The sequence below is a fragment of the Salvelinus namaycush genome, chromosome 21 (genome assembly GCF_016432855.1).
Source record: "Salvelinus namaycush isolate Seneca chromosome 21, SaNama_1.0, whole genome shotgun sequence".
Taxonomy (NCBI): domain Eukaryota; kingdom Metazoa; phylum Chordata; class Actinopteri; order Salmoniformes; family Salmonidae; genus Salvelinus; species Salvelinus namaycush.
The window spans coordinates 37038754-37055966 of NC_052327.1; the positions used below are offsets into that span (position 1 = coordinate 37038754).

General features: G+C 43.3%; 1 protein-coding gene across 1 annotated transcript in view; it reads right to left on the bottom strand.

The window, feature by feature from the left end:
• The window catches only part of LOC120066718 (SH3 and multiple ankyrin repeat domains protein 2-like), a 159908-nt gene that overhangs the window by 113084 nt on the left and 29611 nt on the right, over positions 1 to 17213 (bottom strand). The window lies entirely within an intron of this gene.

A 17213-nucleotide genomic window follows, 5' to 3' on the forward strand; every position in this document is an offset into this window, starting at 1 on the left:
CCAACCATTTCGAATGCCACCATACCTTTTCCGCTATGTAATCTGGTTTCAGAGCTGGTCATGGGTGCACCTCAGCCACGCTCAAGGTCCTAAACGATATCATAACCGCCATCGATAAGAGACATTACTGTGCAGCCATATTCATCGACCTGGCTAAGGCTTTCGACTCTGTCAATCACAACATTCTTATTGGCAGACTCAACAGCTTTGGTTTCTCAAATGATTGCCTCGCCTGGTTCACCAACTACTTCTCTGATAGAGTTCAGTGTGTCAAATCGGAGGGCCTGTTGTCCGGACCTCTTGCAGTCTCTATGGGGGTGCCACAGGGTTCAATTCTCGGGCTGACTCTCTTCTCTTTATACATCAATGATGTCGCTCTTGCTGCTGGTGATTCTTTGATCCACCTCTACGCAGATGACACTATTCTGTATACCTCTGGCCCTTCTTGGACACTGTGTTAACTAACCTCCAGACGAGCTTCAATGCCATACAACTCTCCTTCCGTGGCCTCCAACTGCTCTTAAATGCAAGTACAACTAAATGCATGATCTTCAACCGATCGCTGCCCGCAGCTGCCCGCCCGTCCAGCCTCAATACTCTGGACGGTTCTGACTTAAGAATATGTGGACAACTACAAATACCTAGGTGTCTGGTTAGACTATAAACTCTCCTTCCAGACTCACATTAAACATCTCCAATCCAAAATTAAATCTAGAATCGGCTTCCTATTTCGCAACAAAGCATCCTTCACTTATGCTGCTCAACATATCCTCGTAAAACTGACCTCGGCGATGTCATTTACAAAATAGCCTCCAAAACTCTACTCAACAAATTGGATGCAGTCTATCACAGTGCCATCCGTTTTGTCACCAAAGCCCCATATACTATTCACCACTGCGACCTGTATGCTCTCGTTGGCTGGCCCTCGCTTCATACTCGTCGCCAAACCCACTGGCTCCAGGTCATCTACAAGTCTCTGCTAGGTAAAGCCCTGCCTTATCTCAGCTCACTGATCACCATAGCAGCACCCACCCGTAGCACACACTCCAACAGGTATATCTCACTGGTCACCCCCAAAGCCAATTCATCCTTTGGCCGCCTCTCCGTCCAGTTCTCTGCTGCCAATGACTGGAACGAACTGCAAAAATCACTGAAGCTGGAGACTCTTATCTCCCTCACTAGCTTTAAGCACCAGCTGTCAGAGCAGCTCACAGATCACTGCACCTGTACATAGCCCATCTGTAAATAGCCCATTCAACTACCTCATCCCCATACTGTATTTATTTATTTATCTTGCTCCTTTGCACCCCAGTATCTTTACTTGCACATTCATCTTCTGCACATTCTACCATTCCAGTGTTTAATTGTTATATTGTAATTACCTCGCCACCATGGCCTATTTATGGCCTTACCTCCCTTATCCTACCTCATTTGCACATGCTGTATACAGTAATCCCTCGTTTATCGCGGGGGTTACGTTCCGAAAATGACCCGCGATAAGTGAAATCCGCGAAATAGAAAACTTTTTTTTTTTTTTACAATTAGCAACTATTACATGTATACAAATACAGTGACTCACGTGTAGGCCGTTTCACTGCTCTTCAGACTGGGCCGCTGCATCCTGACTGCGCTCTGCAGTGTTCTCTTCTTCTGAAGCCCGCGGTGCAGGTGTGTTTGTTCGGGAGAAGAACATAGTGATAGGCAGCTGTTGTCGCTCTTTTTTCTTCTTTGCAAAAAGATCCTTGTACACCGACATGCCACCATCGATTACGTTGGAGAACTGTAATGAACGGCTCATCAAAGGGTCCCATTCCTCAGCTACTCGCTTAAGTTCAGTGGCCATTCGCACCATGGTTGCTAAGCGACCAAGCGTTAGTCCTTCCTCCTCATCTCTCGTGTCCTCTTCTCCCTCTTCTCTTTCATCGTCGCTTTGTGGCTTTGTCATTTCTGCCAGCTCTGCATCGGTCAGCGGCTGTGCGTCTTTTATGTACGTACACATAACTGCACGAGACGACAAAATGATAGCACAATTCGTAGCATGTTTTGATACAAGAAGCGGGAGTGAGTTTTTAGCGAATCAGAATGCAGAGCACAATGCACCAAAAAAAAAAAAAAAATGCATTATGAAAATCCGCGAAATAGCGAATCCGCGATAAGTGAACCGCGAAGTGGCGAGGGATCACTGTATATACTTTTTCTACTGTATTATTGATTGTATGTTTGTTTATTCCATGTGTAACTCTGTGTTGTTGTATGTGTCGAACTGCTTTGCTTTATCTTGGCCAGGTCGGAGTTGCAAATGATAACTTGTTCTCAACTAGCCTACCTGGTTAAAAAAAGGTGAAATAAAAAAATAAAAAAATAAAAATCTTCCACAAGGCCATGAATGATCTTAGAGACAAGGCAAGAAGGGCCTTCTATGCCATAAAAAGGAACATAACTTTTGACATACCAATTATGATCTGGCTAAAAAATACTTGAATCTGTTATAGAACCCACTGCCCTTTATGGTTGTGAGGTCTGCGGTCCGATCACCAACCAAGCATTCACAAAATGGGACAAACACCAAATCATGAGAAAACAAAAAGATAATTACTTGACACATTGGAAAGATTAAACAAAAAACTCAGCAAACTAGAATTATATTTGGCCCTAAACAGAGAATACACAGTGGCAGAATACCTGACCACCTTGACTGACCCAAAATGAACGAAAGCTTTGACAGTGAGCATAGCCTTGCTATTGAGAAAGGTCACCTTAGGCAGACCTGGCTCTCAAGAGAAGACAGGCTATTTGCACACTGCCCACAAAATGAGGTGGAAACTGAGCTGCACTTCCTTGCCTCATGCCAAATGTATAACCATATTAGAGACACATATTTCCCTCAGATTACACAGACCCACAAAGAATTTGAAAACAAATACAAATCCGATTTTGATAAACTCACATATCTATTGGGTCAAATATCACAGTGTGCAATCACAGCAGCAATATTTGTGACCTGTTGCCACAAGAAAAGGGCAACAAGTGAAGAACAAACACCATTGTAAATACAATCCATATTTATGTTTATGTAAGAATATTCAAAGACAAATACACAACACGGGGAATAAAAGATCAATGGAAATAGTTATTTTTCGAGTAATGGGGAACTGAAGATTAATGGGTCAGGGACATGGGTTGCTTTTCAGTTCAACGATCGGTTTAGAATCTGTGTAGAGGTTCCAGTCCTGAACTCACAGCTACATGTGGCAAGTTCTCATTGGACCAAATTGTCTATACATTGAGCCTGAAACGGGATACTTTGTATTCAACCATTGGCCTAATTTTGCTGCAAGGAATTCTAATTGGTTAACCACAGGCTAAGCTTGGGTATAAACTACATCCTTTCTCTTTGTTCAGCAGAGAAAACACAGAGAACAGGGAAGAATAAACATCTACCATCCGCTTTCCAGCATAACAACTATGATTTGTTTTCTATGAATTCATATATTTCCCCCCCCTAATTTGCTTTGGGGTCTGTGTTATTGAAGAATAACATCAACTGCTTACCTTTATTTCTTTCCCTTTTTTACTTTACAACACTGTATATAGACATAATATGACATTTGAAATGTCTTTATTCTTTTTATTGTTTATTTCATTTTTGTTTATCCATTTCACTTGCTTTGGCAATGTAAACATATGTGACCCGTTTCAGGAAACTAGGCGTATGTCGTCACGACTTCACAGGAGAGCCATTTTAACGTTTAAAAAAATAATAATAATAATTTGTTTTTTGGCAGAAATGCCTTCTGGAACATGGGAACTTTCATGTGCCTTAATAACAAACTTGTGTGCAATAATATTGTTAAATTACGAGCCTTGTTCATTAAGCCACAGAAAAAGTCAGCAACCTTCACACTGGCCATGATTGGCTGAGATAATGAGTGGGTTGGACATGCCGAGAGAGGAGTTCGGATTGGTCTGCCATATAGAAGGCTTCTGTCTATTTCAGCTGGTCAATCTGTGTTGGTAATCCTGTCGAACGCGGCTTTTAAGAAAAGCATTGTGTAGTGGAGCTGCATAAATGTTACTCTCCACTTTCTGGAGGATCGAGTTTTGAAATCAGTGTAATTAGAGTATGATAGCTAAAGAGATGGAGAAAACTCCTGTCTCCGGATTACATCGTCAAACTAAGGGCAATTGTGGCAAGGCATCCGTGACAGGGAGACGCGTCCATCATGCATGATGATGTAAACGGGTAAGGTAGTCTAGCGTTAGCTAGCTACATTTTCAGATATTACACATTTCTAATTTTGACAGAAAGTGGATTTGATTTCAAGCTAAAACGTACTGTTAGCCAGCTAGCTAACGTTAGCTGGCTGGCTCCCTAGCTAACGTTACGTGTATGAAGCTATTATTCGTATCCCAGAACCATTTGCTTTGCTAGTTAGAGCCTAATGTTAGCTAACTAACATTGAACCTGGTTGGTTAGCTCGCAGCAGATTCATGCAGGGTAGTAACGACATGATTTGGCAATATGTTCATTGTTGTTTAACTTCTTTGGGGTACCCCAACTTCTTCTCAATTTCCGCTTAAAGAAATACCCTAATCTAACTGCCTGTAGCTCAGGCCCAGAAGCAAGGATATGCATATTCTTGGTATCATTTGAAAGGAAACACTCTGAATTTTGTGGAAATGTGAATCGAATGTAGGAGAATATAACACAATAGATCTGGTAGAAGAAAATACAAGGAAATAAACCTACGTTTTCTGTTTTTTATTGTTGCTGCATCATCTTTCAAATGACCAAGAACAGCCAAACATACAGATAGGATGCTATGGATGATTTGAATGAAGAACATAAGATGGCAACAATAGCTGAGCAAAGTTTCAGACAGATAACTTCAAAAATGAGCGAGCTACATGACATTGAGCATGAAGTCACCCAGGTGTCCCACACAAATGTACCCAAATGTACCCAAGTGGCCGAATTGGTACAGTGATACATTTTGAAGGAAATAACTATATACAAAATACATAAATGCTATTCTAACACCCCCCCCCCCCCCCAAAAAAAAAATATATATATATATGAAAAAAATATAAAATAATAAAAAATTATAATAAACAAACAAATAACAAGGGTAACTATTTACACATTTTCTATTTACAATATTGTGAAGACCCTCAGTCCTCTACACAATATTGTGCTGCTGGTGCCATGGACCATAGCAGTCTCTTTCTGCTGTAAAGCAGAGGCTTACTGAACAGGTGGTGCATGTGATGGGGCATTTCCTGTGACAAAGGGCACAACGACGTCTCCCTATTGTGCCCTTTTTGCCCTGAGGCACATTCATGCCTGCAGAGATGAATCTGGGCAGGTGAACACCACTGGTTGGAGCAGAAGGGACAGAAGGTGCTGCAGTGGACTTGCTGTTGCTAGCAAGCTCCTGGATGAGCAGCTCCCTGAAGGCTAGCTGTGAGATGGGGGGCTGTCCACAGCTCTTGGCCATTTCCTTCTGGATGATGAAGGAATTCACCACAGCAATGTCAATGAAATGATAGAAAAATGTCTTGTACCATTTCATGGTCTTGTGGAGAACATTGGAGTATTCTATCAGCGCATCTGACAGGTCTACACCTCCCATCCTCTTGTTGTAGTCCTTCACAGCAGCTGGAATGGGGACATTCTTTGTGGTCCATGCCTTGGCACCGTCCTTCACACGCCTGACGACGTGATCTCCACTGAAGGACTTGTGGATACTGGAGCACATGACCACCTCTCTGGTATCCATCCACTTCACAAACAGCAGGCCATCTTCATGGATCCATCGTATGGTCCCCCGCTCAGCCCGCTTAGGCATGTCATTCACCTTTGTCTTTGGAAATCCCACCCTGTTGGTACGAATGGTGACACAAGCCCACACCTCCCGCTTCCTCAGCTCTGTAAACAGGGTAGGGCTTGTGTAGAAGTTGTCCACAAACAGTTTGTAGCCCTTCCCCAGCAGTTGAAAATCCAATAACTCCATAACGGAATCATAACTCAGTCCATTACCGGTAGCAAAACTGTTTTTCCCCTCATAAACTAAAAAATTGCAAGTGTAGGCACACACAGAATCAGCCAAAACAAACAGTTTGTAACCCCATTTGGTTGGTTTGTTACGCATGTATTGTTTGAGGCTGATTCTGGTCTTTGAGGCTACCATCCTCTCATCGATGGACAGGTTCTGGGCGGGCTGAAAATAGGTCTTGCAGGCCTCAACGATGCTGGGGTAGAGAGGTTTGATTTTGCAGAGCCTATCAAACCTTGGTGTGCATCTCTTCTTGTCATTCTCCCCATCAACTTCTGGGTCACTGATGTGAAGCACCCGTGAGATAGTCAGAAACCTTTTAGAAGACATGACAATCATGGGGAAAGGCAGTTGATAGAGAGCTGACGTTTTCCAGTAGTCCCTTAGAGTTTTCAACTTCACCAGTCCCATGTAAATTACCATTGAAAAGTAGCAGAAAAGGTCTGACATGGAAATGGTCTTCCATGCCTCTTTCTTTCCTGCCTGCTTCTTAGCCCCGTACTTATTGGTGTTCGACACCAGGGAATCAACAACTGACAACGTGAAAAACAGTTGAAAAAGTTGAAGGGGGCTGTACTTTGCAGCCATGTCTAGTTGAGGTCCTGGCTGCCTTTTGGGTCTAAAAACTGGTGGATTTGGTTCCACATCATCTTCTAACACAGAGTGCCAACGACCTTCTGGCCCTCTGTCTGCAGGTTTCTCTCTTCCCCACCTCCGCTTCTTTGTCACTGACTTCACACCTCTAGATGGCCGGGTAGGTGTGGAGCCGGAGACAGCAGGGGTCCGGCTGGATTAACCAGCTTCAGAGGGAGATGGACACCTAGACATTGGCGGCTCATAATCATAATCACTGCCACTGTGAAAGATTTAAAAAATCAGTAACAATACTTTCACGTATGAGCCCTGTATCAACACGTAAAATAAACAGAGATATATAGAGTACAGGGAACATAATCACTATGGTGAAGTGCTGTTCCATTCCATGTTTATGTAAAATAGATTTTAAAAATATATCACACACACACACACACACACAGTATAGCCAATGTGTACTTTACACATTTCATTACAGATGATATTTTTATATTTTGCAAATTAAATAAGAAAATCTAAAAAAAAATCTCAAATGAATAATATTTCATATTATTAATTTCAAACAATGACATTTGCATTAGAAGTTACCAATCCAGCATGGCATCCTCGCCGTGCAGAAACATGTCTTCCGCCTGGGAGTCAAAACTAGCTCCGCTGAAAGATTCATCTTCCTGAAGCAACTCGGTCTCGCTGTCTCTATCAATTTCCTCTATAATTTGGGTTAAATCTGTATACCTAGACTTTGTTTTAGCTTTTCCTGATTTATTCGCCATAATTTAGATATATAAACTTGTTGAAAATGCTATTGAATATGTACTGCTATGCGTAACACTCGTGGCTCCGTCAAGTAGGATTTGCAATGGCGAATGAACCTCTTTTACGCCAGAGTTTACGACAAAGGCTGGTCTTCGAACGTATAACCATTACATATTGCCGTTTACCTCAGCTCATTGGCTATCTTACAAGCTAGATTTCAAGATGATCAGTGGTCATTGGGCCAAAATACAGTCAATCAACGATAGACCGGTCCTACCATTGGTGCGCAATGAGGTCATTGATTGGTGTCTTCAAATCGGTTTGTTTCGGTCAATACGTCCTTGGAAAAGAACCATCAAGTATGGTTGTGTTAGTAACAACCAGAGGATTGCAATGAAACCAACCATGACTGGATAAACGTTTGTTTAGTGTGTGTAATTACCACTAACGCTTCGTCCAAAGTTGAATGAGACGGAAATCACGACGCAAGCGGTTTACAAATGTTCCGTGTTAGGCTATACAAATTGACTTTATCAAACAAAACGAACATTCACTGTGAAGTTAGGACACTTGGCATTGCCACCAGAGGAAGATCTTCAATGGTAAGCGATTTATTTTATTGTTATTTCTGACTTTCGTGACGCTAATGCTTGGTTGGAAAATGCTAGTAATACTTGTGTGTGTGGGGCGCCGTCCTCAGAAAATCACATGTTTGCTTTTGCAGTAAAGCCTTTTTGAAATCTGACACAGCGGCTGGATTAATAAGACGTTCATCTTTTAAATGATGTAATATACATGTATTTACAAGAATGTTTAATACAACGAATGGTGTATTTAGAATGTTAGCTCTCTGCAGTTTCACCGGATGTTGGCCTGGTGGGACATTAGCGTCTCACCTACCCTAGAGAAGTTAACCTGTTTGGCGTGCAAGCCCGACGTCGGTACACTTATGACAACAGCCAGCTCAAAGTGCAGGGCGCGAAATTCAAAAGATATTTTTTTTAAATATTTAACTTTCACACATTAACAAGTCCAAGACACCAGATGAAAGGTACACATCTTGTGAATCAAGCCAACATGTCCGATTTTTAAAATGTTTTACAGGGAAGACACAATATGTAAATCTATTAGCTAACCACGTTAGCAAAAGACACCATTTTTCATTACTCCACCAGTTATTTACTCCATCAGTAGCTATCACAAATTCGACCAAATAAAGATATAAATAGCCACTAACCAAGAAACAAATTCATCAGATGACAGTCTGATAACATATTTATTGTATAGCATATGTTTTGTTAGAAAAATGTGCATATTTCAGGTATAAATCATAGTTTACATTGCAGCTACAGTCAGAAATTGCACCGAAAGCAGACAGAAAAATTACAGACACCAACGCCAAATAACTAAATACTCATCATAAAACATTTCTGAAAAATACATAGTGTACAGCAATTGAAAGACAGGCATCTTGTGATTCCAGACAATATTTCCGATTTATCAAGTGTTTTACAGCGAAAACAAAATGTAGCGTTATATTAGCTTAGCACAATAGCCAGAAACACTTGGGCGCCGGCGACTACGGCAGATATATGAAATAACATCATAAAATGGGTCTTACTTTTGCTGATCTTTCATCAGAATGTTGGACAAGGTGTCCTTTGTCCAGAACAGTCGTTGTTTGGATTCAGAACGGACACTTTCCCTCTTCATTTAGCAAGCGCGCTAGCCGGGTGCCACGACACTCTCCATGTCAACAAACGGAAGAGAACGGAACACAGCAAAACTCCCGAAAAAATTTCAATAATCTGATGAAACCATATTGAAAAAACATACTTTACGATGATATGGTGACATGTATCAAATAAAATCAAAGCCGGAGATTGTAGTCGCCTATAACGGAAGCTAAACAAAAGGCAATCACACTGTCCAGCTCGCGCTATTCAGAGTACCGAAAATGGTGGACACGAGATTCCAAGATGATGTGTTCCAACTCAGATCGAGATAATCACCTCATTTCTTCTCTCACAGCCTCTTGACAACCAGAGGAAGGTGTATGACGTGTATGTATACTAATAGGTCTTGTGCCCATGTATAGGCATGAAGAAGAACAGAGCATCGATTTCAGACGTTCCACTTCCTGGTCAGGAAAAGTGCTGCAGAATGAGTTCTGTTTCACTCAGAGAAATAATTCAAACGGTTTTAGAAACTAGAGAGTGTTTTCTATCCAATAGTAATAATAATATGCATATTGTACGAGCAAGAATTGAGTACGAGGCCGTTTGAAATGGGCACGATTTAACTGGCTACTCAATACTGCCCCTTGCAGCCATAAGAAGTTAACAAGCTAACAGTAGCTGGCTGGCTCATTAGCTAACGTTACGTGACGTGTGTGATCTTACACGTTGTTAACCTAGCTAGGTTCATTGTTTACCTAGCTAGCTAGCTACGTTATTTAAGCTAAAGTGTACAACACCCGTTGAATATGGCTGGTGTCAGTAAACGTTGGCAAAAAAGCGTAATGAAATTGTTGCCAGCAGAGCTGGTTAGGCTCTTTTCATGTTATCCAGAGGTAAACAAATCATTGGCCAGAGTGTCAAGTGTGCCCTCTAAATGCTCCGAGAGCGAAACGAGATGGGTGGGGCAAAGGCTTAAGAGGGTGTGAACGATGCTGAATGGGTGTAGACAAAGAAAAGCTCTCCACTAGATACCAAAACATTCAAAGGCCTTTTTCTCAAAAGTGAGTTTACAAGTTTATCAACTTTCAAAGCAGAATTACTTTCCCATTGTTCCTCAAAAATGCAGTGTATACAATATCATTTTGCAGCTCTGAGTCTCTACTTTTATCCAATGTAAAAAACACAATTTCAAATTTTGCTACATAAGACCGAATCCAGGTTGTGAGTCACAAATGTTTCCCATGCCAATAAAGCCCCTTGAATTGAAATTGAATTGAAAGAGAGAGAGAGAGAGAGAGAGAGAGAGAGAGAGAGAGAGAGAGAGAGAGAGAGAGAGAGAGAGAGAGAGAGAGAGAGAGAGAGAGAGAGAGAGAGTAAGGTGAAGTATGATGTCTGGGTGTACTAGAAGTGAGACAGGATGTGATGTTGGGATGAAAGCGGGTCAGGAAAGAGGAGCAAGAAGTGAAGTGCTCCAATTTCCTCTGAATAAGTGTGTATATCCCAAATGGCACTCTATTCCCTCTATAGTGCACTACTTGTGACCAGGGCCCATAGTGCACTACATAGGGAATGGGGTGCCATTTAGGGCACAAACTGAGTCTCAGCACTTAATTTGCCACCATCAGTCAGCAGATGGCTGCCTAACTGGGCAAACTTAATCAGAATTTGATTGGACGAGGTGAATGCGGTTTATGGCCCCCTTCAAATGAGCTGTAATTAAAGAGTCATTGAGGCAGGAAACATCATTTTATTTGAAGTATTTTAAGTGTGAAGGGATGGATGAATAATAGAGAGAATTAGAGGATGCATCAGCACTCAGCGGAAGTGTACATTATATAAACAGCATCACTCCACTGACTCCTACATGATGCAAGAGAAGACAGTTGGCTCAGCTGGGGATCAGACTAAAGCAAAGGAGTTTAGACTAACTGAGGAGTTCAGATTAAAGCGAAGGAGTTTAGAGTAACTGAGGAGTTCAGACTAAAGCAGGGGAGTTTAGAGTAACTGAGGAGTTCAGACTAAAGCAGAGGAGTTTAGAGTAACTGAGGAGTTCAGACTAAAGCAGAGGAGTTTAGAGTAACTGAGGAGTTCAGACTAAAGCAGAGGAGTTTAGAGTAACTGAGGAGTTCAGACTAAAGCAGAGGAGTTTAGAGTAACTGAGGAGTTCAGATTAAAGCGAAGGAGTTTAGAGTAACTGAGGAGTTCAGACTAAAGCAGAGGAGTTTAGAGTAACTGAGGAGTTCAGACTAAACCGGAGGAGTTTACAGTAACTGAGGAGTTCAGACTAAAGCAGAGGAGTTTAGAGTAACTGAGGAGTTCAGACTAAAGCAGAGGAGTTTACAGTAACTGAGGAGTTCAGACTAAAGCAGAGGAGTTTAGAGTAACTGAGGAGTTCAGACTAAAGCAGAAGAGTTTACAGTAACTGAGGAGTTCAGACTAAAGCAGAGGAGTTTAGAGTAACTGAGGAGTTCAGACTAAAGCAGAAGGAGTTTAGAGTAACTGAGGAGTTCAGACTAAAGCAGAGGAGTTTACAGTAACTGAGGAGTTCAGACTAAAGCAGAGGAGTTTAGAGTAACTGAGGAGTTCAGACTAAAGCAGAGGAGTTCACAGTAACTGAGGAGTTCAGACTAAAGCAGAGGAGTTTACAGTAACTGAGGAGTTCAGACTAAAGCAGAGGAGTTTACAGTAACTGAGGAGTTCAGACTAAAGCAGAAGAGTTTACAGTAACTGAGGAGTTCAGACTAAAGCAGAGGAGTTTACAGTAACTGAGGAGTTCAGACTAAAGCAGAGTTTAGAGTAACTGAGGAGTTCAGACTAAAGCAGAAGAGTTTAGAGTTCAGACTCTAAGAGAGCATGAGGAGGTAAAGAGGAGATTTGGTGGAAGATGTTCAACTTTGAACCATAAACACGTCACAAAGGGAGACTCTGTCACAGAATAAAAATGATTTATGTGCTTGATAATAATGAACCTCGTGCAGTAGTTGTTATTTTGCCATGTTATTTAAATAGCAGCTGTGTAGGCCTGCTGCCAATAAAAAATGGGTCAATTATTTAATTATCTAATAGTTTAATTATTTAATTATTTGTGGGACATGGAATTATCTGCATTAAAAGATGATGGTAAGCAGGGTAGGGATGATGAATAGGAAAAGGAGAAAATATAGTCAACTACAGCTAGGAAGCTATTCAGTATCCATATCCCTTTTTTGACTTCAACCCCCTAAATGCATCACACCTACATTATGACTAATTGGTAGTTGGAGGTCTGTGGAATGCTGACACATGCATATAAACAAAAATTTAAACATGAACATTTCTCCCAGAACCATTGACTGTTTGTTCAGAGAGAGGGATGTCTTACATAAAAGCCTGCCAAATAAGGAACCAACTCTTAAACAGCTTTGTTTAACAACCTAAAAATACACTCATTCTGTTTGTTCCATCTTGCTTTTCCCTTTTAAAACCACACGTGAACAAAACTTGACTGAAAACACACAGATGGAGACGGATCTGCTTGCCAAAATACTACTGCAAAGAAACAAAAGGAAGGGTTGCAATGTTATGAAGCTTCACCACTATAAGCATCTAAAGGTATCACATACTACACTACAGATTCTCTTATGTTGCTGAGAAATGCAAACCTGTAGTGTATTCAAGGTTTGAAAAGGCTTGTAAAGTTGGTAATTTCCACTTTAAAATGTCAGACTTTTTTATTTTTATTTTTATTTCACCTTTATTTAACCAGGTAGGCTAGTTGAGAACAAGTTCTCATTTGCAACTGCGACCTGGCCAAGATAAAGCATAGCAGTGTGAACAGACAACAACACAGAGTTACACATGGAGTAAACAATAAACAAGTCAATAACATGGTAGAAAAAAAGAGAATCTATATACAATGTGTGCAAAAGGCATGAGGAGGTAGGCAATAAATCGAATAATTACAATTTAGCAGATTAACACTGGAGTGATAAATCATCAGATGATCATGTGCAAGTAGAGATACTGGTGTGCAAAAGAGCAGAAAAGTAAATAAATAAAAGCAGTATGGGGGGTGAGGTAGGTAAATTGGGTGGGCTATATACCGATGGACTATGTACAGCTGCAGCGATCGGTTAGCTGCTCGGATAGCAGATGTTTAAAGTTGTTGAGGGAGATAAAAGTCTCCAACTTCAGAGATTTTTGCAATTCGTTCCAGTCGCAGGCAGCAGAGAACTGGAAGGAAAGGCGTCCAAATGAGGTTTTGGCTTTAGGGATGATCAGTGAGATACACCTGCTGGAGCGCGTGCTACGGGTGGGTGTAGCCATCGTGACCAGTGAACTGAGATAAGGGGGCACTTTACCTAGCATAGCCTTGTAGATGACCTGGAGCCAGAGGGTCTGACGACGAACATGTAGCGAGGGCCAGCCGACTAGGGCATACAGGTCGCAGTGGTGGGTCGTATAAGGTGCTTTAGTAACAAAACGGATGGCACTGTGATAAACTGCATCCAGTTTGCTGAGTAGAGTATTGGAAGCTATTTTGTAGATGACATCGCCGAAGTCGAGGATCGGTAGGATAGTCAGTTTTACTAGGGTAAGTTTGGCGGCGTGAGTGAAGGAGGCTTTGTTGCGAAATAGAAAGCCGACTCTAGATTTGATTTTGGATTGGAGATGTTTGATATGAGTCTGGAAGGAGAGTTTGCAGTCTAGCCAGACACCTAGGTACTTATAGATGTCCACATATTCTAGGTCGGAACCGTCCAGGGTGGTGATGCTAGTCGGGCGTGCGGGTGCAGGCAGCGAACGGTTGAAAAGCATGCATTTGGTTTTACTAGCGTTTAAGAGCAGTTGGAGGCCACGGAAGGAGTGTTGTATGGCATTGAAGCTCGTTTGGAGGTTAGATAGCACAGTGTCCAAGGAAGGGCCGGAAGTATACAGAATGGTGTCGTCTGCATAGAGGTGGATCAGGGAATCACCCGCAGCAAGAGCAACATCATTGATATATACAGAGAAAAGAGTCGGCCCGAGAATTGAACCCTGTGGTACCCCCATAGAGACTGCCAGAGGACCGGACAACATGCCCTCCGATTTGACACACTGAACTCTGTCTGCAAAGTAGTTGGTGAACCAGGCAAGGCAGTCATTAGAAAAACCGAGGCTACTGAGTCTGCCGATAAGAATATGGTGATTGACAGAGTCGAAAGCCTTGGCCAGGTCGATGAAGACGGCTGCACAGTAATGTCTTTTATCGATGGCGGTTATGACATCGTTTAGTACCTTGAGCGTGGCTGAGGTGCACCCGTGACCGGCTCGGAAACCGGATTGCACAGCGGAGAAGGTACGGTGGGATTCGAGATGGTCAGTGATCTGTTTGTTGACTTGGCTTTCGAAGACCTTAGATAGGCAGGGCAGGATGGATATAGGTCTGTAACAGTTTGGGTCCAGGGTGTCTCCCCCTTTGAAGAGGGGGATGACCGCGGCAGCTTTCCAATCCTTGGGGATCTCAGACGATACGAAGGAGAGGTTGAACAGGCTGGTAATAGGGGGTGCGACAATGGCGGCGGACAGTTTCAGAAATAGGGGGTCCAGATTGTCAAGCCCAGCTGATTTGTATGGGTCCAGGTTTTCCAGCTCTTTCAGAACATCTGCTATCTGGATTTGGGTAAAGGAGAAGCTGGGGAGGCTTGGGCGAGTAGCAGCGGGGGGGGGGGGGGGGGGGGGGGGGGCGGGGCTGTTGGCCAAGGTTGGAGTCGCCAGGAGGAAGGCATGGCCAGCCATTGAGAAATGCTTGTTGAAGTTTTCGATTATCACGGATTTATCGGTTTATTTATACCTAGCCTCAGTGCAGTGGGCAGCTGGGAGGAGGTGCTCTTGTTCTCCATGGACTTTACAGTATCCCAGAACTTTTTGGAGTTAGAGCTACAGGATGCAAATTTCTGCTTGAAAAAGCTGGCTTTTGCTTTCCTGACTGACTGCGTGTATTGGTTCCTGACTTCCCTGAACAGTTGCATATCGCGGGGGCTCTTCGATGCTATTGCAGTTCGCCACAGGATGTTTTTGTGCTGGTCGAGGGCAGTCAGGTCTGGAGTGAACCAAGGGCTATATCTGTTCTTAGTTCTGCATTTTTTGAACGGAGCATGCTTGTCTAATATGGTGAGGAAGTAACTTTTAAAGAATGACCAGGCATCCTCAACTGACGGGATGAGGTCAATATCCTTCCAGGGTACCCGAGCCAGGTCGATTAGAAAGGCCTGCTCGCAGAAGTGTTTTAGGGAGCGTTTGACAGTGATGAGGGGTGGTCGTTTGACCGCGGACCCGTAGCGGATACAGGCAATGAGGCAGTGATCGCTGAGATCTTGATTGAAGACAGCAGAGGTGTATTTGGAGGGCAAGTTGGTCAGGATAATGTCTATTAGGGTGCCCATGTTTACGGATTTAGGGTTGTACCTGGTGGGTTCCTTGATGATTTGTGTGAGATTGAGGGCATCTAGCTTAGATTGTAGGACTGCCGGGGTGTTAAGCATATCCCAGTTTAGGTCACCTAACAGAACAAACTCTGAAGCTAGATGGGGAGCGATCAATTCACAGATGGTGTCCAGGGCACAGCTGGGAGCTGAGGGGGGTCGGTAGCAGGCGGCAACAGTGAGAGACTTATTTCTGGAGAGATTAATTTTTAAAATTAGAAGTTTGAACTGTTTGGGCATAGACCTGGAAAGTATGACAGAACTTTGCAGGCTATCTCTGCAGTAGATTGCAACTCCTCCCCCTTTGGCAGTTCTATCTTGACGGAAAGTGTTATAGTTGGGTATGGAAATCTCAGAACTTTTGGTGGCCTTCCTAAGCCTCCTGGCCTTCCTAAGCCTCCTTCAGACACGGCAAGGACATCAGGGTTGGCAGAGTGTGCTAAAGCGGTGAGTAAGACAAACTTAGGGAGGAGGCTTCTGATGTTGACATGCATGAGGCCAAGGCTTTTTCGATCACAGAAGTCAACAAATGAGGGTGCCTGGGGACATGCAGGGCCTCCACATCACCCGAGGAACAGAGGAGTAGTAGGATGAGGGTGCGGCTAAAGGCTATCAAAACTGGTCGCCTAGAGCATTGGGGACAAGGAATAAAAGGAGCAGATTTATGGGCGTGGTAGAATAGATTCTGGGCATAATGTGCAGACAGGGGTATGGTGGGGCACGGGTACAGCGGAGGCAAGCCCAGGCACTGGGTGATGATAAGAGAGGTTGTATCTCTGGACATGCTGGTCTCAATGGGTGAGGTCACCGCATGTGTGGGAGGTGGGACAAAGGAGGTATCAGAGGTACGGAGAGTGGAACTACGGGGTCCATTGCAAACTAAAACAATGATAACTAGCCTGAACAACAGTATACAAGGCATATTGATATTTGAGAGAGACATACAGTAAGGCATAAAGTGATTGCAGGTCTTGATTGGGAGAGCTAGCTAAAACAACAGGTGAGATAACAGCAGCTAGTCAGCTAACACAGCAACAGCAGGTAAAAATGGCGACGACTAGGCAGAGAGGGTCGGATTAACTACACACAGAGCCTGAGTTAAAACACAGAGCCGACAGATAAAACACAAAAAAACAGAATGGAGTACCGTGAATTAATGGACAGTCCGGCAGGCATCAGCTATGTAGCAAGTGATCATAGTGTCCAGGGGGCAGCCGTAGATGGAGCAGGGAAGCCGCCACTAAGCTAGCACGCGGCGTTTAAAGTTAGTAGCCTGGGGGGTGGTCTGCTCAGACGGAGGGGGTCTGCTCAGAAGGAGGCCGGTTGAGGGCACAGCGGATGGGGTATTCGTCTGCAGACCAGACGTGGTCGTGTCGACAGAGAATCCAAGCCGGATGGCGATGGCGAAAGAGAGGTTGTGATTGTAGAATTGTGTTTGCTAACTGGTGCTAGCTTCGTGGCAGTGGCGCTAGCTGCGCTAGCTGCAAGCTAGCTGTGAGGATCAGAAGTAGTGGCTCAGGGATTACGGCAGGAATCCGGCGTTGTTGTCGAGAGACAGTCCGATGCTGGTAAAATTGGTGAGTAATATCCTGGCTAATAACAGGGCTGGTGTCTGTGCAGAAGGTAAAAGCTGCTAGCAGCGGCTAAAAATGGCTAAATAGCTTGTAGCTGATTAGCTGGTAAGC